Here is a 17640-nt window from a genome sequence, read left to right as displayed (position 1 = left end):
TGGAGTAGCCCTATTAATTGAAGCATTTTGAAAAAAAACCCACTTTTTTTTCCATCACAGTATCCCTCTAAAGACCTTACCTGAAAACCATAGACAATCTTTCTTGCAGCACTGGAACCATGTCTATTACCAGTTTCCTAGTTTCTAAAAAGAAAAACAGGAAAGAAAGTGAGTATAGATTCATAACCATTCCAAGCATGGCTAGAGCCTCTACTCACCTACAATCATATTAACAACCTCTTCTGTTTAAATATGGCAGTTTGTTGAAATCGTTCACTATATCCACTGACACTTTTGGGTTGATGCTCACATTCCCCTAGGGTTTCCATCTTTCTCTTCTAATATTACTGACCTACTGGGGGCGGTCATGTCATGAAGTGGGTTGGTGTCCTCATTGGAAGATCAAATTAGAGGCAGAGAATGGGTGTTTTAAATATAGGCATTGTCACCCTGCTATATAATGGAGCAAAAAGGCAAAACCAGAAGGGCAGTGTGTAAAATGCACCTATTTTCTGCCCTTTGCACCCTGTTTTGCCATTAGTAAATGAGCACTATAACCACCAAGATTTTATTTAGAGCTGCCATATTGCTTACTCTCTCCAGATATACATTTGCCGACACACAGTAGCACCAACTTAGTCATATGAAAAACACTAGAATGTTGGCATAGCTTTATCCAGCAGCAATGTCTATAGGAGATGTATAGGGATTCTTAAAACAAGTAAGATTCCAACATATATGCATTATTTTTACGATGCACCAAATCCCAAATCCCTTGTGAAAGATTCGGCCAAATACAGAACCGAATCAGAACCCTAATTTGCATATGTAAATTAGGGAAAGAGAACCTCAAGCAGTAAAAATGTTTTGAGTTCTTTGTTTTTATGATGAAAAGTCACGTGATTGTTTGGATTCAAATTCCTGCTGAAAGGGCTGAATCTTGGCTGAATCCCAAACCGTATCCTGGATTTGGTGCATCCCTAATTTTTACTTACTGCACTCCAATAGGCAGTCTCATTCAGCCTACCTAAGCTGAGGCTGTCTGTTCGGGGTGGGGAACAGGATTGTTTATTTTTGCAACAGTAAGAATAAAATAATGCAAATATATTGGAATCTTACTTATTTTTAGTGACTATACAACCCCTTTAGAATATACAAGAGCCAGGAATTTCCAGGAAATGCAACACAAAATATCGACTTCAGTTTATTTCTAATGCTCAAGTTTGTGACATTGTGGGGGTTATTTACTTAACCTCAACTTTATCTGGTCAGGCTTTTTGGGGCACAATTTTTGAGATTCTCCCTCCGAAGCTGCAAAAAGCCTGAATCCAAAAATCCGCTGTCTCAGACCTGTCAAGATCCTGTATAAGTCAATGGAAGAGGCTCCTATCTCAATTTGAAGTTTTCGTGGTCTGTGCTGGGTTTAGCCCGAAAATCCGACTTTTGGGCAAAAACACAAAAAAATCAAGCTCTTCTGGGAAAAAAGCCAGAAAAATTAGAGCAATTGGGTTTTTGTTAATTTTTATCGAGTTTTTCCACGATACGATTATATTGAGTTTGTTTTTTTTTTATTAAAGGAAAACTATACCCCCAAAATGAATACTTAAGCAACAGATAGTTTATATCAAATTGAATGACATATTAAAGAATCTTACCAAACTGGAATATATATTTACATAAATATTGCCCTTTGACATCTCTTGCCTTGAACCACCATTTCGTGACTCTGTCTGTGCTGCCTCAGAGATCACCTGACCAGAAATACTACAACACTAACTGTAACAGGAAGAAGTGAGGAAGCAAAAGGCACAACTCTGTCTGTAAATGGCTCGTGTGACCTTACATGTGGTTTGTATGTGAGCACAGTGAATCGTACGATCCCAGGGGGCGGCCCTTATTTTTTAAAATGGCAATTTTCTATTTATGATCACCCAATGGCACATACTACTAAAAAAGTATATTATTATGATAATGGTTCATTTTACATGAAGCAGGGTTTTACACATGAGCTGTTTTACTCAGTATCTTTTAATAGAGACCTACATTGTTTGGGGGGGGTATAGTTATCCTTTAATATATTAGCTAAAATCGGGCATTGGAGTTTGCTCAAGTTTTTATTGAAACAATGAGATAAGTTAGAATTTTATGTGTATAAAATGATGGTTTCACAGATTATATAAATAAGACTAAGGGGCAGATTTACAAAGCTCGAGTGAAGGATTCGAATTAAAAAAACTTCGAATTTCGAAGTGTTTTTTGGGCTACTTCGACCATCGAATGGGCTACTTCGACCTTCGACTACTACTTCGACTTCGAATCGAACGATTCGAACTAAAAATCGTTCGACTATTCGACCATTCGATAGTCGAAGTACTGTCTCTTTAAGAAAAACTTCGACCCCCTACTTCGGCAGCTAAAAGCTACCGAAGTCAATGTTAGCCTATGGGGAAGGTCCCCATAGGCTTGCCTGTGATTTTTTGATCGAAGGATATTCCTTCGATCGTTGTATTAAAATCCTTCGAATCGTTAGATTCGAACGATTTAATCGTTCGATCGAACGAATAATCCTTCGATCGTTCGATCACAGGATTTGCGCTAAATCGTTCGACTTCGATATTCGAAGTCGAACGATTTTAGTTCCTGGTCGAATATCGAGGGTTAATTAACCCTCGATATTCGACCCTTCTTACATCTGCCCCTAACTGTGAGAACTGTATTCTTGGATTAATTTTGAGATTCATCAAATTATTTTTCCAGGTTTCTTTTGCTTGTGTAACATGTTGTGCAAAAACAGACAACGTTTTGTTTTCTAAGCCTTTGGATGTTATTCTTACTCCGGTTTCATGGGTGTCTATGGGCACGCACACTGGGAGTCCTGAGTCAGGATTAACAAAAGGAAATCAGCCTTAATTCTAATTAAAGAGGGATGTTGTGAGTGTTCCTACATACAATAAATAGCCCCTGTCAATCCAAGGGACAGATGTAAGCAGATGGTTCTCTGGTTTGCTGTGACTCATTCTCTTAATGACGTTTACACGTCTGGAACTGCCGCCATCAGCATAATAATATGTTTGTAATTGTTAAATTAATTAAGCAATTACCTAAACTCAGCAGAGCATTCAGTGCAGCACAAATAGAGGGAATATTCGGATACTGTAAGAAAAGCAGTTGTTGCTCTTTCTCACGAGTCAGATGTGACTCATGGGACCAACCACATTGTGACATTTAAAGGTAGATTTATTAAATTCATTTGAAAAAATTCTTGACCTTTTTCATTTTTTCTCTCCAGGGAAAATTGTTGTCATATTATTTATGACAATATAAAGGTGAAAAAGATTTGCCCAGCATGATCAGCATTTTCACTTGGAGCATCACTTCTCGGAACAATTTTGGTCAGAGAGTGTAATGGTTTTATCCCCACAAAAAGTCAAGAGGGAAAAGCCAAAAATGTCTAAAACCCCACATTTAGTTTACATCTAATGGTGGGGAAAAACTATTTGCACTATAAAATGAGAAAATGAAAAAGCTAGATTCAGATTTGCAGTTTATTTGGTCCTACAAACTCAATGAATGGTAAAAACGTGAATTTAAAAGTTGATAAATCTGCCCTTTAGAAAAGGTTCACAGCTTGATACTGATCTAATAGCCTATAGCAACCAATGAGCATGTTGCTTGGAAGCTATTTGGAAACAAGCAACTGATTGGTTGGCTATGGGTAGGGTTGTCATCGGCTGGTATTTCACTTGTCTAGCAAGTAAAATACCAGCCAGGGCCGGTATTACAAATTTACTAGCAACATACTTGCTGATAAATTTGCAACCCCTTGTTCTTCTGCCTCTGGCCTGTCCCTGATCTGTCCCCCACTCCCCCAATCCCACCCATTATCTCTTTTACCCTGTCGCCTCACCAATTCTGCCTATTCTTTGTCTGTCAGTGGAACAGCTCCACTCCATCTGCTTCATAGTCCTGCTGCTCCTCGGCCATGGCCACCCCAAAGGGACAACCTAAACGTGGAACTAGACCTTGGCAAACCTTGCATTGTTCTTCATTGTTCATTCATTTCCTAAATTCAGTGGAATGAAAATGAATCCTGGCATCAAGGTGTTGACTTCACCATGATGAGGAATCAGCAACTGTCACAGTGAGGGTCTCCCAAACAGGCCATAAGGTAGTACTACTATAAGGTAGTAAGATATCAGAAGTCTCAGCATGGAGGTACGGAAAATTTATAGAAAGGAGCAGCTACTACTAAAGATGGCCATATCTGTATCAATAAAATTGTGAAAAAATAAGATTTTCAGGATATATATGCTGGCCAGACCATCTTGACTGACATATATGCAACATGTAGCATGGGTATCAGTCATTTTTAAGTTGAAAGAGTTTGAAAATTTCAGTTTGGCTGTGCACCATGTTGGCCAGTGCATTTGGGCAGATGAGCAAGTGCCCAGTGTCAGCCCAAATGAACAGAACAAAAAAAAGGGTATACTGTGTTTGGCCCCTTGTGTGGAATCTATTCAATATTGTACAGGATCAGTCACATTATGGCTGCCCTGATAGGGGGAGATGGTATCTGTCTTGAGAGAGCGCTTAGAGATAAGAACCAAGATTGGTCTATCACATGGGAAAAAGTAACAAAGCAGAAGATTCATAAACTGATATAGACGGAAACTGACTGTTCTCTCTTTAGAAGCAGGAGAGTGCCCTTTTCAAAGAGACCCCCTAACTGCCTACATAGGTTATAAGAGAATGGTAAAGAATGTAGCTTCCCCCAAAGTTCATGTGATACGTTGAGACAGTGACACAGACTGAAAGAAAATATATATAAATGTGGCCTCTTTTTCCAGGGCAAGGTGACATAGAAAGAGAAGTGTAGAATGAAGAATGCTGTCAAAATATGCCACAAGATGACAAACTGATAGTGATGTGTTTTGTGTAAGCAACGAATGACACGGGTCACACAAGTTTTGCTGCATTTTTGCCGTGTTTTTAAAGAAGGGCAGACAAAGTATCTAGACAATATTGTGCATGTAAAAAAACGAAAACAATAGAGCATATTTTAATAATGTTTTACTGTGACCCCCCTCCCCTGTAATAATAAGTATATTGGTATCAGGCCCATATATATATACTCCACCCATGAATCACACTAACAGTCTGAAAAGGTCTAGTGAAAATTGGAATATTAGTGAAGTATTCAAATCCACACCCCATACCAATATCTAAATATATCGTTTGGATTTATCTGCCTGTTTATAGGAATAATGATGATGGGATGAAGCAGGATTTTTTAAAATGCAGGAGGAAGAGATTTGTTCCGTTTGGTCACCCTAGAAAGAATGTGATGTTTATCGATGTGATAGTCAAAGAACTGATACAATTTAGGCAATAGTTATTTTCAGTCTTCGGAACAAAGCATCTGATTTTATTTAGTGAAGCTTAGACAATGGTAAAATGGCCAAGGAAAGATAAGGGGGGGCTGGGAGAATCATAGGTTAAAGGAGAAGGAAAACTACAGAGGCCGTTTATTTCCAATAGAATAGCCACAAAAGTGCAAGCTATAATACTATATTTATCCTGCAGAATGCTTAACCATACCGGAGTAAAGAAGTTCTCTCTGTTTGTTTAGGATATAGCTGCCATATTAGCTTGGTGTGACATCACTTGCTGCCTGAGTCTCTCCCTGCTCGCTCATAGCTCTGGGCTCAGATTACAGCAGGGAGGGGAGAAAAGGGAGGGGGAGAGGAGCAAAATGAGCATGCTCAAGCCCAAGCCCTGGAGGTTTATGCTGAAAACAGGAAGTCTGATACAGAAGCCCACGAGTACACAATAGAAGGAAAGAAATGTGCTGTTTCTTTTGACAGAGGACTCAGAGCAGCATTACTTTGAGGGTTTACTGGTGTATTTATATAGACCTTTCTGATAAAGCTTACTTAATTGTAGCCTTTCCTTCTCCTTTAATGAGCTCAACTCCAACAGGAAAATTAAGCAAAAATGACCATGGCTTCATGAAGCTAGAGATCAGGGGCAGAGTTCTGGGGACTGAGGGGTGTTGCAACCTGCCACCATATACTGAGTGTGAGCTGTATAAGAAATGTACAGTTAGCAATGTCTTTTAGTTTTTTAGAGGAAGCTTGTCCTGTTATAGTGTTGGAATGTGGATGGCGGGCCCATCTGTAGAGAGCAGCAGGAGGTCTTGAGGTTACGGAGAGTCTATTTGCTTAGTCTATTGTGCGCATGGGAAGGCCATTTCTAACTGACGTCAGTCTGTGTGTGGGAATTAAGAAACTTATTAAGAACTTATTAAGAAATTGTGATATTAAGGTTAAGTGTGGGAACAGGAGGGCTTTTATACACAAGCATGCAAATTTGGAGAAGGGCAATGTCCGTGGGCAGACTAGATCCCAGAGGCTTTATTTATATAGCACCCACATATGACACAGCAGAGATTATACATCATTCACATTGTTCCCTGCCTTAGGTCAGTATAATCAAGAGCCAATTATTTTAGCAAGAAGATAAACAAGAAAGATCTGTCCAGACTTGCATGGCATCTGCCTCTCAGTGCACACACAGTTACATAGTTCCATGTTGGGTTGAAAAAAGACAAAAGTTCAATCCCTCCAAATGAAACCCAGCGCACATAGAAGGGTACACTCACACCAGCCCCTCCATACACTCATATAATACACAAAAGCCATGATTATCCTGTAAACCAGTGATCCCCAACCAGTAGCTCGTGAGCAACATGTTGCTCTCCAAACACTTGGATGTTGCTCACAGTGACCTCAAAGCAGATACTTATTTTTGAATTCCAGGCTTGGAGACAAGTTTGTTGTATAAACCAGTGCACTGCAACAGAGCCTCAATGTAGTTGAAATCCACATAGGGCTACCAAATGGCCAATCACAGCACTTATTTGGCACCCAAAGAACATTTTTCATGCTAGTGTTGCTCCCCAACTCCTTTTACTTCTGAATGTTGCTCATGGGTTCAAAAGGTTGGGGATCCCTGCTGTAAACGATATCCTTATAAACGATGCTTAGGACTGGCCAGATATGGGATGACTTAAATATATTGCAATATATGGACAAACAATCCCTGTTTTGTTTAAAGGGTAAAGCATTTTTTAGTAGCAGTATGCACAAAATGTCTCTGTCTTAAATATATTGATAATGGGTTGAGTGCAGAGGACTCTTGTATTTGTCTATATGTATTTTGTGGTCACAGCCTCATTGCACCCCCGCCTAATGGTTTTAAAAATTAGTGGTGAGCACAACTTTCTCTTGCTTGATATTAGAAGTCACTTCAGAGTTCCATGACCTGTATAAAAACGGCCTCAGCCTTCAGCCTTGTGTTTTTTATATGGTTATGGAACTCCTTGGTATCATATAGTATCCTTAAATTTTACAATAGGTGTACTTTATTCACTATATACCTATTTCTATACTATACTAGATTTCTTTCTTCCTTAAGGTGGCATACTTTTATCGTTCTGCGATGAACGATCGTATCGCTAAACGATCACTTGACGATTATTTTACCATACGATATGCCATCCACAGAGAACGATTATATGAACAGATATAACCATATAGTTTGCTTTGTGTACGGACGAACGTTGTTCAACAAACGAGGAGTGGTGCCAACATTGTGTCACTGTCTGTTGTATATAGTCAGTTTCTCCTTCCCTGCTCCAAGCAGACGTATGAATTTATGTCTTGCTATGGTATAATAAACTTCAGGGTGATATTCCTGCAGTCAGCACCAATTTCTTTCTTTACATACTTCATATGGTTACAACTGAAGCTTTCAGTACAGAACGTTTGGGTCCTTCTGTATATGTTCGTTGTTCCGTATATGTTCGTTGGCTTGTACTATAATCCTGAAATACGCAAAGAGGGATTTCATCCCTGAACGACTAAAATTTTTAAACTCATCCGTTCAATTTCGTGAACGATAATGTCGAGTCGATCGTTCGTCCAACGATCGTTCGTCCACCATCAACCATCCGATAGGTTATCGTTATTATCGGAACGTTCTGTGTATGGCCACCTTAAGTCTATGATATTATGCTTGTCCAAGAAATCATCCAACCCGCTTTTAACGACATTACCATTATCGGAACGTTCTGTGTATGGCCACCTTAAGTCTATGATATTATGCTTGTCCAAGAAATCATCCAACCCACTTTTAACGACATTACCAAACCCCTCTTAAAAGCCTTTTTCCAGAGAAAACTACTCCAACTTTAACAGCATTTCCTCATCATTTAAATCTTCCATCCCCCTAACAAGTTTAGTTGCACGTCTCTCCAGCTCATTTATATCTGGATTTTGGACTAGAGTCCAAAACTGCACTGCATACTCCAGGTAAAGATGTAAAATGATGTTTTCATCCCTTGAGTTAATGCCCTTTTTTTATGCAAGACATAATTGTACTTGCTTTAGTAGCCACAGAATGACACTGCCTGCAATTAGACAATGTGTTATCTACAAAAATCCCCAACAGATTATAAATGTATTTAAAAATGTATAGTGTGTGTTTAGGGGCTGAAGACATTAGATCTGCATTTTCGTGCCAGCAGGCTGAATGCCACGAAAACCCATATGAAAAGGGCCCCTTAAAATTCTGGCACATAGTATTTTTCTATCATTTCTAGGTCAGCTTCAGATCTGTAGATCACAAACCCTGTATTACCAAACAGAACAAAACAGGATCTTATAGGCTATTCTATTGAAACAGAAACCTTTCAAACGAATTGTGACATCACTTTCTAAAGAAAATATTTTGTCATTAGTCAAATGTATCCTTGCAGGGTTAGCAGTTACCGAGAAAGATTGTCTGTAAAACCCCCCTGTTGCTGACCATATATAACCACAGCCATGTGCCCTGGGAAGTGTGTGTACGTGACAGGGTTAGATACAGTTTCAGTATTGCAATTTATCTACAGTAATTAGGCATCGGTTCTACAAGCAACTTCCTCTTGAAATGTAGAAAATACACGTAGATCTGGCTGGGCAAGGTCTGATATCTGAAACAGATTCTACGCAACGTGACATAGATATGGCGTTCCCAATTTGAGTCTTTTGCAACATGTTTCCAAGATTTAACGCTGTGCTGTAAAAGTTGTCATTATATTAAATGACCTCTGCACGTGTACAAGGAACACACATGTCCAGGAAGTGCATGTTGAATACAAACTGACACGCTAATTAACAGGTTACGGTTCCTTCAACTTTCAGTTACAGATACCAAATTAATGTACAAATGTGCAAAGATCAGGCCCCCAGGGCACAAATGCCTTTAGTTATAACACAGCAATGTTGTTCAGACCTCTATAGTCAATTCAGGGTCATAATTTAGCAGCTTATTCCTTCCCAGAGTAGAATCGAGTCCCAGCAGGATTGAGCTTCATTTCTGGTGCTGCTACCACCTAAATTACTGAGACAGGGGACCAGGGAATGTGCATTGATCAATCCTTTCTTTTTTCTCTATGTTTGTAGTTAATTTGATCAAATTAATAGCATTTCCATTGTATTTAAAGAGGTAGTTCACCTTCAATAAACTTAACTAGTATGACGCAGAGAGTGATATTTCGAGACTATTTGCAATTGGTGTTCATTTTTTATTATTTGTGGTTATTGAGTTATTTCGCTTTTTATTCAGCAACTCTCCAGTTTGCAGTTTCAGCAATCTTGTTGCTAGGGTCCAAATTACCCTAGCAACCATGGACTGATTTAAATAAGAGACTGGAATATGAATAGGAGAGGACCTGAATAGAAAGATGAGTAATAAAAAGTAGCAATAACAACAAATGTATAGCTTAACAGAGCATTTATTTTTAGATGGAGTCGGTGACCCCCATTTGAAAACTGAGTAGAATCCTAAGAAAAAGGCAAATAACTTAAAATCTATAAAAAAAAAATAATAATTAAGACCAATTGAAAAGTTGCTTAGAATTGGGCATTCTATAACATACTAAAAGTTACTTTAAAGGTGAACCACCCTTTTAAATATATTTCTACTTAGCCTTGGAGTGCTCCCACGGCCCTCCTTTTTTGCATTTGTGTATTGTAGCAGAATTATTCTGCCAGAAGTTTATCAGTCACGCTGTAGACCAAGCTTCCATGTGGTTTTAGCACCCCCGCACCCATCCTTTTAAATGGTGGTCCCATGCCTTTAAAAATGGGTGTTGGTCTGGGCAGCTTAAAAGCTGCAAACGGGGGAGGATTAAGCCTGTGGAACCAATACTGTGGTCTTGGCAACCTCACTCTTCTGCTAATGGCAGGGGAGGACTAAGCACTTTGACCAAAACAAATGCCCAGGTCAGGAGACAATTATCTCAAGAAATGCTACAATGCAGAGAGGTGCCAGCTTTTGAATACTATGACCGGAGGTAAATAGTTAGGCACCACCATATGGGGTTTACCTTGACGTGGTGTGGTGGCTTACCAATTTTACGATCATAACTTTGTAATTAAGAACCCCTTTTTTTGTAAATACATGCACTTGCATAGATACTGAATTACTTATGAGACATGGGACCAGGGAATATGCATTGATCAATCCCTCATTTTTTCTAAAGGTTCTCACCTCATGACAATGTAAGTGTAGAATCTCAAACTAAACCACTGGCCAGGTTATCTTGAATATACTCTTCATGGCTTCCATGTTTTGTATGGAGAGAAGGCAGTTTAAGTAACAAGGAGAAGAGTGTCTAGGGGGGATCAATAGGGCAAATGAAAAAAGAGAAGAGGGTGCTTTTAAAGCGTAGAGGCATGATCAATGAGTCAATCATAAGAATGTTGTGATGGAAAGTGTTCAGTCAATGTTTTGCAGAAGTCATCCATAAAGTCTCTATAAACAGGGGTATAATACATAATAACATAGTACATAGTAAGTTAGGTTGAAAAAAGACACACGTCCATCAAGTTCAACTTTTTAACTATATTTTAACCTGCCTAACTGCCAATACTACAATTCAGAGAACCCATGAACTGGGCAGTACAGTTTTGCCGGATGTTAAAAATATCCATTCTGGAAGACATGGCACGCAGAATTCTTCCTGCAGAAGAATATGGTTCTTCAGTTGGGTCCAGGCGCAAATGTACCTTCACAGCCCATGTCAAATTCCAGGGGGGTAAGAAGGTCTGCAAGACTTTTCCAGGCCCGGATTTGTGGATAAAGAGGAAGCAGTAGAATCATCAGGAAGGTTGAGGTCAGAATTGGATAGAGCAGGGTAATTAGATCAGGCCAAAGGTCAAGTTTGCATATGGTAAACAGGAATATCCTATCACAGGCACAGGCTTGGGCAGGCAGCAAACAGCAAAGGAACTGAGTCAGACAAAGTAGTGCCCAGGGAGCCAGCAGAAGCGGGGACCTAGAATCAGGGGGCAAGATTAAAGCAAACTGACAAGGTCTTTGGCACCAAGCCCATCTGTCCAGTTAAAATGACATCATGACATGGACACTGCAGGGCAAGGATATCACGACACGCCATGAGAATGTGTGTAAATAGGCAAATTCTGCAACACTGCTGTGTAAGTGGAGGTGATCTGACCCTCTCCAAAAAGAACTTGTATAATAACTTAGGTGGCAGTTTGATAACTGCCTGATTGTGTTTGTCACAAATGATAAAAGCCCTTTATACCTGAAGGCAAGCATGTGAAGCATTAACCTAGCAAAGGAGTGTTAGTTCTGTGTACAGAGGGAATGCTATCTTCGTGTTCAAGATATTTTGCTGAGGAAACTGGGGGAAAAACATTTTAATGACCTAAATATTGCTGAAACTATAGCCTGAAATAGCTGACAGAAAAAGTGTGTATCTGGTTATAACTGCCAATAGTGGACATGGCTGCTTATTATGTTGGCGCTATAAAAATACATGTTAAAAATAATAGCCACAACTGTCCTGATTTATCATTTTGAAAAACTGGGAGCTACACAAAGCATTGGAGTCAAAGTTGTCACAAATATTGCAATATTGTGATTTCAATGGCCTATTTTTGTGTACAGATAGTGTAAGCTACTGTGGACTTGTATCATTTTCTACATCAAATATTTCTGTGTTAATACTGTATTTATATTTACAGTATATTCTAGAACAAACGCTTCTGTGTGTATAGCTGGTGCCATCTACTGGGGACTTGTATTGTTTTCTAGAACAAACACTTCTATGTGTATCAAGAGAAAAAATAAACCGCTCAGACTCACCGCAGGTTTGTAGATTCAGATTAAGGGCAGTTTATGATTAAGGGCAGCTGAGCCCGAAACCCGTGCAGCGTGTATTTTAACATGGCTTAATAAAGATTGTGACTTTTAACTGATTGTCTGGTGTGCGGAATTCACCCTTTCTTCCTCACTTCTGTGTGTATAGCTAGTGCCATCTACTGGGGACTTGTATTGTTTTCTAGAACAAACACTTCTGTGTGTATAGCTAGTGCCATCTACTGGGGACTTGTATTGTTTTCTAGAACAAACACTTCTGTGATAGTAGTGCATCTACGGGCGACTTGTATGTTTCTAGAACAAACACTTCTGTGTGTATAGCTAGTGCCATCTACTGGGGACTTGTATTGTTTTCTAGAACAAACACTTCTGTGTGTATAGCTAGTGCCATCTACTGGCGACTTGTATTGTGTTCAAGAACAAACACTTCTGTGTGTGTGTGTATACAGTACAACGCCATAGACTGGAGACTTCTACTGGGCTAGTGTTTTCTACAATAAATGTTTCTGGATCCCGATAAAAACCATCTCAAGAATTGAGACTCTTACATACAAAGCAGAGGGAATCTTGAGCTGGTAGTTTCTGATCAGACTTTCCTTCCCAATATTCCCTCTGCTTTGTATGTAAGAGTCTCAATTCTTGAAATGGTTTGTATGTGGATCCAGAAACATTTCTGGAATCTGTGTATAGCTGGTGCCATCTACTGGGGACTTGTATTGTTTTCTAGAACAAACACTTCTGTGTGTGTATACAGTATAGCACCATCAACTGGGGACTTCTATTGGGGTGATTTTTCTACAATAAATGTTTCTTGATCCACATAAAAACCATTTCAAGAATTGAGACTCTTACATATAAAGCAGAGGGAATCTTGGGAAGGAAATTATGATCAGAAACTGCCAGCTCTCCTACTGGCAGTTGCTGATCAGATCCCATCAGACTGTTTTTGATACTTTTATGTAACCAGTCTCAGTAGCCCTGATTATGGTATGATCCGTGGTCAGGGGGCAAACAATTGGATCAGAATGTTCTGGCCAAGTTTAGGAGGGGATAAACAATAAAAAGTTACACTCCCCCACCCCAGTAACCAGTTTAAATCACAAGTTGGAAAGAGGCAAAAAAGGAAGGCAAACAATTCTAATCTATAAGAAAAAAATTCAATGGAGACCAATTAAAAAAGCTGCTAAAAATGGTACATCTTCATAAACATAATAAAATTTGCCGTAAAGATGAACCATTGAACCTTTAAGTACCGACAGAATTTCATTTGCATGATGATTTTTGAATATATTGTGTTCTCTCACTATAAGAGATTTTTAGTTCACCTAGTAAACTGTTATCAAAGAACAACTTAAGGTTTTAAACGTTTTTGTGCATTTCCGCTTCTCAAATAGGATTTCTACATATGGGGGGTAAAATGAAGAATTAGTATTTTTCAAGATATACAGATACTGTATATTCCAGAAAAATTATTTTATTTTATGCATGATATCCAAATGGTAAACCCCATGTCTCCTTAAAGGGGTGGTTTACCAGTTTAGGTTAACTTTTTGTATGTTTTAGAATAGCCAATTCTAAGCAGTTTTTCAATTGGTCTTTGTTATGAATTTTTTATAGTCTTTTTTTTTCAATTATTTGCATTTGTTTTCTGACTCTTCCCATCTTTCCCTCATCAATGGGGGGTCACTGGTCACTACTACTTTTTATTATTCATTATTCTATTCATGTCCTCTCTTATTCATATCAATGCTGTCATTTGACTAGCAACAGATTGCGAATTACAAACTGGCTGCTGAATAAAAAGCTAATAATCAAAACTTAAAATATACATAAACCAGTTTCTAGAAACACTTCTGTGTGTATACAGTTAGCACATCAACTGGGACTTCTACTGGGGTGATTTTCTACAATAAATGTTTCTGATCCACATAAAACCTTCAAGAATTGAGACTCTTACATATAAAGCGAGGAATTTGGAGGAATTATGATCAGAAACTGCCAGCTCTGTAGTCTCAGAGCACTCTCTACATCATACTAAAGGTTAACTCAAATGTTAAAAATCCCTTTAACATGCAAATGCCAGATATGCACATTTTTATGGAGATTTCTGTTTTCTATAAATCATAGTTTCCCAGCAGAAAATTTCCAAAGGACCACCAAAAAAAATGGCCATAGATTCCAAAGGCCAAAAACCAGTAGGTTTACTCCAGAAAACCAAATATCCTTACAAATCCAAAATGGGTAAATACGTCTTTCTACTTGTTATTACCCTTGGAACTTAGGTTTTTAATCTTTATAAAAAATGTATGAACATTCTGAAAAATCACCATCCCTTAGCAACTTCTTATATCCCTATATCAATACAAATCAAGATAAAACATTGCAAAAATGATGTTCCAAACTGCCATTACACAAAGCTTTCCTAGTGGTTTTAATGAAATATCTTAAAGGAAAACTATACCCCCCAAACAATGTAGGTCTATAGAAAAAGATATTGCATAAAACAGCTCATATGTAAAGCCCTATGTAAATAAACCATTTTCATAATAATATACCTTTCTAGTAGTATGTGCCATTGGGTAATCATAATAGAAAATTGCATTTTAAAAAATAAGGGCCGCCCCTGGATCGTAGGATTCACTGTTTACACAAACATACAACAAACCATACATGTTAGGTCACATGAGCCAATTAACAGACAGAGTTGTGTCTTTTTGCTTCCACACTTCTTCCTGTTAAGTTAGAGCTGCAGTTTTCTGGTCAGGTGATTCTCTGAGGCAGCACACAGACCATCACTAAATGGTGTGCTCAAGGCAAGAATGTAAAAGGGCAATATTTACTTAAATATATATTCCAGTTTGGTAAGATTCTTTAATATGCCACTTAATATGATATGAACTATATGTTGCTTAAGTGTTCATTTTGGGGGTATAGTTGCATATTAGTGAATACACTATTAACAATGACTAAAACATTTTTTTTCAGGCAAGAAACAAATGATCATGCAAATTATATATTGGCTACAGAATCTTATGTTAAATATATAATACAAAATTGAGCATAATAGAGACCTCTAGTGACCAAAAAGAGGTAAAACATTATACTGAAAAATATTTCTCTATGCACATGCTGTTTTAAATATATTTTTATTATATCATATTAAAATATACATCAATAACCACACATGGAGGCTCCATGTGGGGTTATTGATGTACATTTTAATATGATATTAATATATTTTTTAAAACAGCATGAGCATAGAGAAATACACGATGCAGTAAAATATGCCACAAAATTGTGTAATGTCATTTGTATGTGTGTGTGTACACTTGGCAAACTACACATGTGTGAGCCCTGTGAATGTATAAAATCCTCCTGATCCACCTAAAATGTATGTGTGTAAGTGTAAATGTGCGTATTAGTGCAAATAGTGTGTGTGTTTGTGAGTTTGCAATTGTCACTTGAGTAAAATGCAGGCTGGAGAGGCTGAAGAGGCAGGAGGACTACTGGAACTGGAGGAGGACCACCATTGTGTGCAGGATGGTGGAGGGGGGCACGGGAACTAAAAGCAGCAGCAGTCAAATAGTTTCCACATGTCTGCTGCTGTCTAAGGGATCCTAGGAGATCGTACCCAAGGGTCCTCTTATTACCCACCTTTGCTCATTGCCTAGGCTCTTGGGAACGAGCTGGGAACAAAGAAGCTGCGCTAAAACTGCTACCCTGCCCTAAAGTGCCTGAATGTACGATCTACATCTATCTGTGACACTTTGGTACCTTTATCCACAGATTGTTGATTTTTCAGTCTGTGCTACTTAAAGGGTTAAGGTATTTGCCCTTGTTTTTGCTTCAAAATAAAAACAAAAATATTTTCAAATTTGGTACAATTTGTTTGTAAATTACGATCAATGCTGATTATTTTTATTCTCTGAAGATGGGCTGTAAGATTGGAACAGTTTAAAAGTCTGATCCAGGGCTGTTCAACTGGTGGCCTGTGGGCCTCCCTTGTGTGGCCCTCCAAATGAAAGTCTGCCTGCTGTGTCTGTTTACCATGTGTAAATACCTCCTCCTCCCCTGTGGATAACACAGCACCTTAGGAGCCCCTATCAATGATTTTTAAATGCTAACAAACCCCCAGAACAAATACCAGGCTTATGTTCCACAGGCAGAGCAGGTCACACACAGGGAGCACAGGGAAGGCAGAGTATGGCACATACTAGCCAATGTGTGTAAATCCTGAGGAGGATTTAAGAGTATGTCTCAGTGGCATAACTAGTTATTACTGGGCCCCACAGCAAATTAATTTTAGGGCCCCCAACATATCCAAAGGTTGCCCTGTTTTACCAGTATATGTTGAGATTGCTCAATAATGAGGACCTCATGGGGCCCCCTATACCTCTGGGCCCCCCTGCAGCCGCAGGGTCTGCTTCCTCTGTAGTTACGCCCCTGGTATGTCTTAATATGACTTAACTTGTTTTTACATATGAGTGATATCCCTGCAGTGAGCACCAACCATTTGGTTTTTTTGGTGTTGTGGTAACATGGGTGTGGTTAAAAGTGGGCATGGACTAAAACAGGGAGTGGCTAACACTGGCTTCCATTATCGGCCCTCCACCATGTAGACCAGAAAAATTCCGGCCCTCGGTACCACAGAAATTGGACACCACTGGCCTAGATATTATGGATTATTAAAGGAAGTGTATCTGGCTATAACTACAAATAGTGGACATGACCGCAACTGCCCTGATTTATCATTTTAAATTGCTGGCACATACTTGTCTGTGTCACCAATAATGCAATACAGTTATTTCAACTGAATTTTTAACATGTATAAAGACTGCCATCTACTGGGGACTTGTATTGCATACACACACCATACACACAGCATCTGTTCGTTGATGAGGTCCCGCGATACAACTCTCGTATTGCCTTCATTCTGATCCGATCGTTGGGCCATAGTGCCCACGTGTGGATCAACCCGATATGGCCCACCTCAATGTGGGCATATTGGGCAGAGATGCGCTCATTTTGCGACATCGCCAAATGAGCGGATTTCCCTGTGTATGGCCACCTTTAGACTAAGGATGCACCAAATCCAGGATTCGGTTCGGGATTCGGCAGAATCCTTCTGCCCGACCGAACCGAATCCTAATTTGCATATGCAAATTAGGGGTGGGGAGAGAGATCGCATGACTTTTTGTCACAAAACAAGGAAGTAAAACATGTTTTCCCCTTCCCACTCCAAATTTGCATATGCAAATTAGGAATTGGATTTGGTTTGGGATTCGGACAAATCTTTCATGAGGGATACAGGGGTTCGGCCGAATCCAAAATAGTGGATTTGGTGCATCCCTACTTTAGACGCAACTAGCAGGCTTTCCATCCAGTTTTCTCAATGTTGTAAACCGGACA

The sequence above is a fragment of the Xenopus laevis genome, chromosome 3L (genome assembly GCF_017654675.1).
Source record: "Xenopus laevis strain J_2021 chromosome 3L, Xenopus_laevis_v10.1, whole genome shotgun sequence".
Lineage (NCBI taxonomy): Eukaryota > Metazoa > Chordata > Amphibia > Anura > Pipidae > Xenopus > Xenopus laevis.
This window is presented reverse-complemented; position numbering follows the sequence as displayed.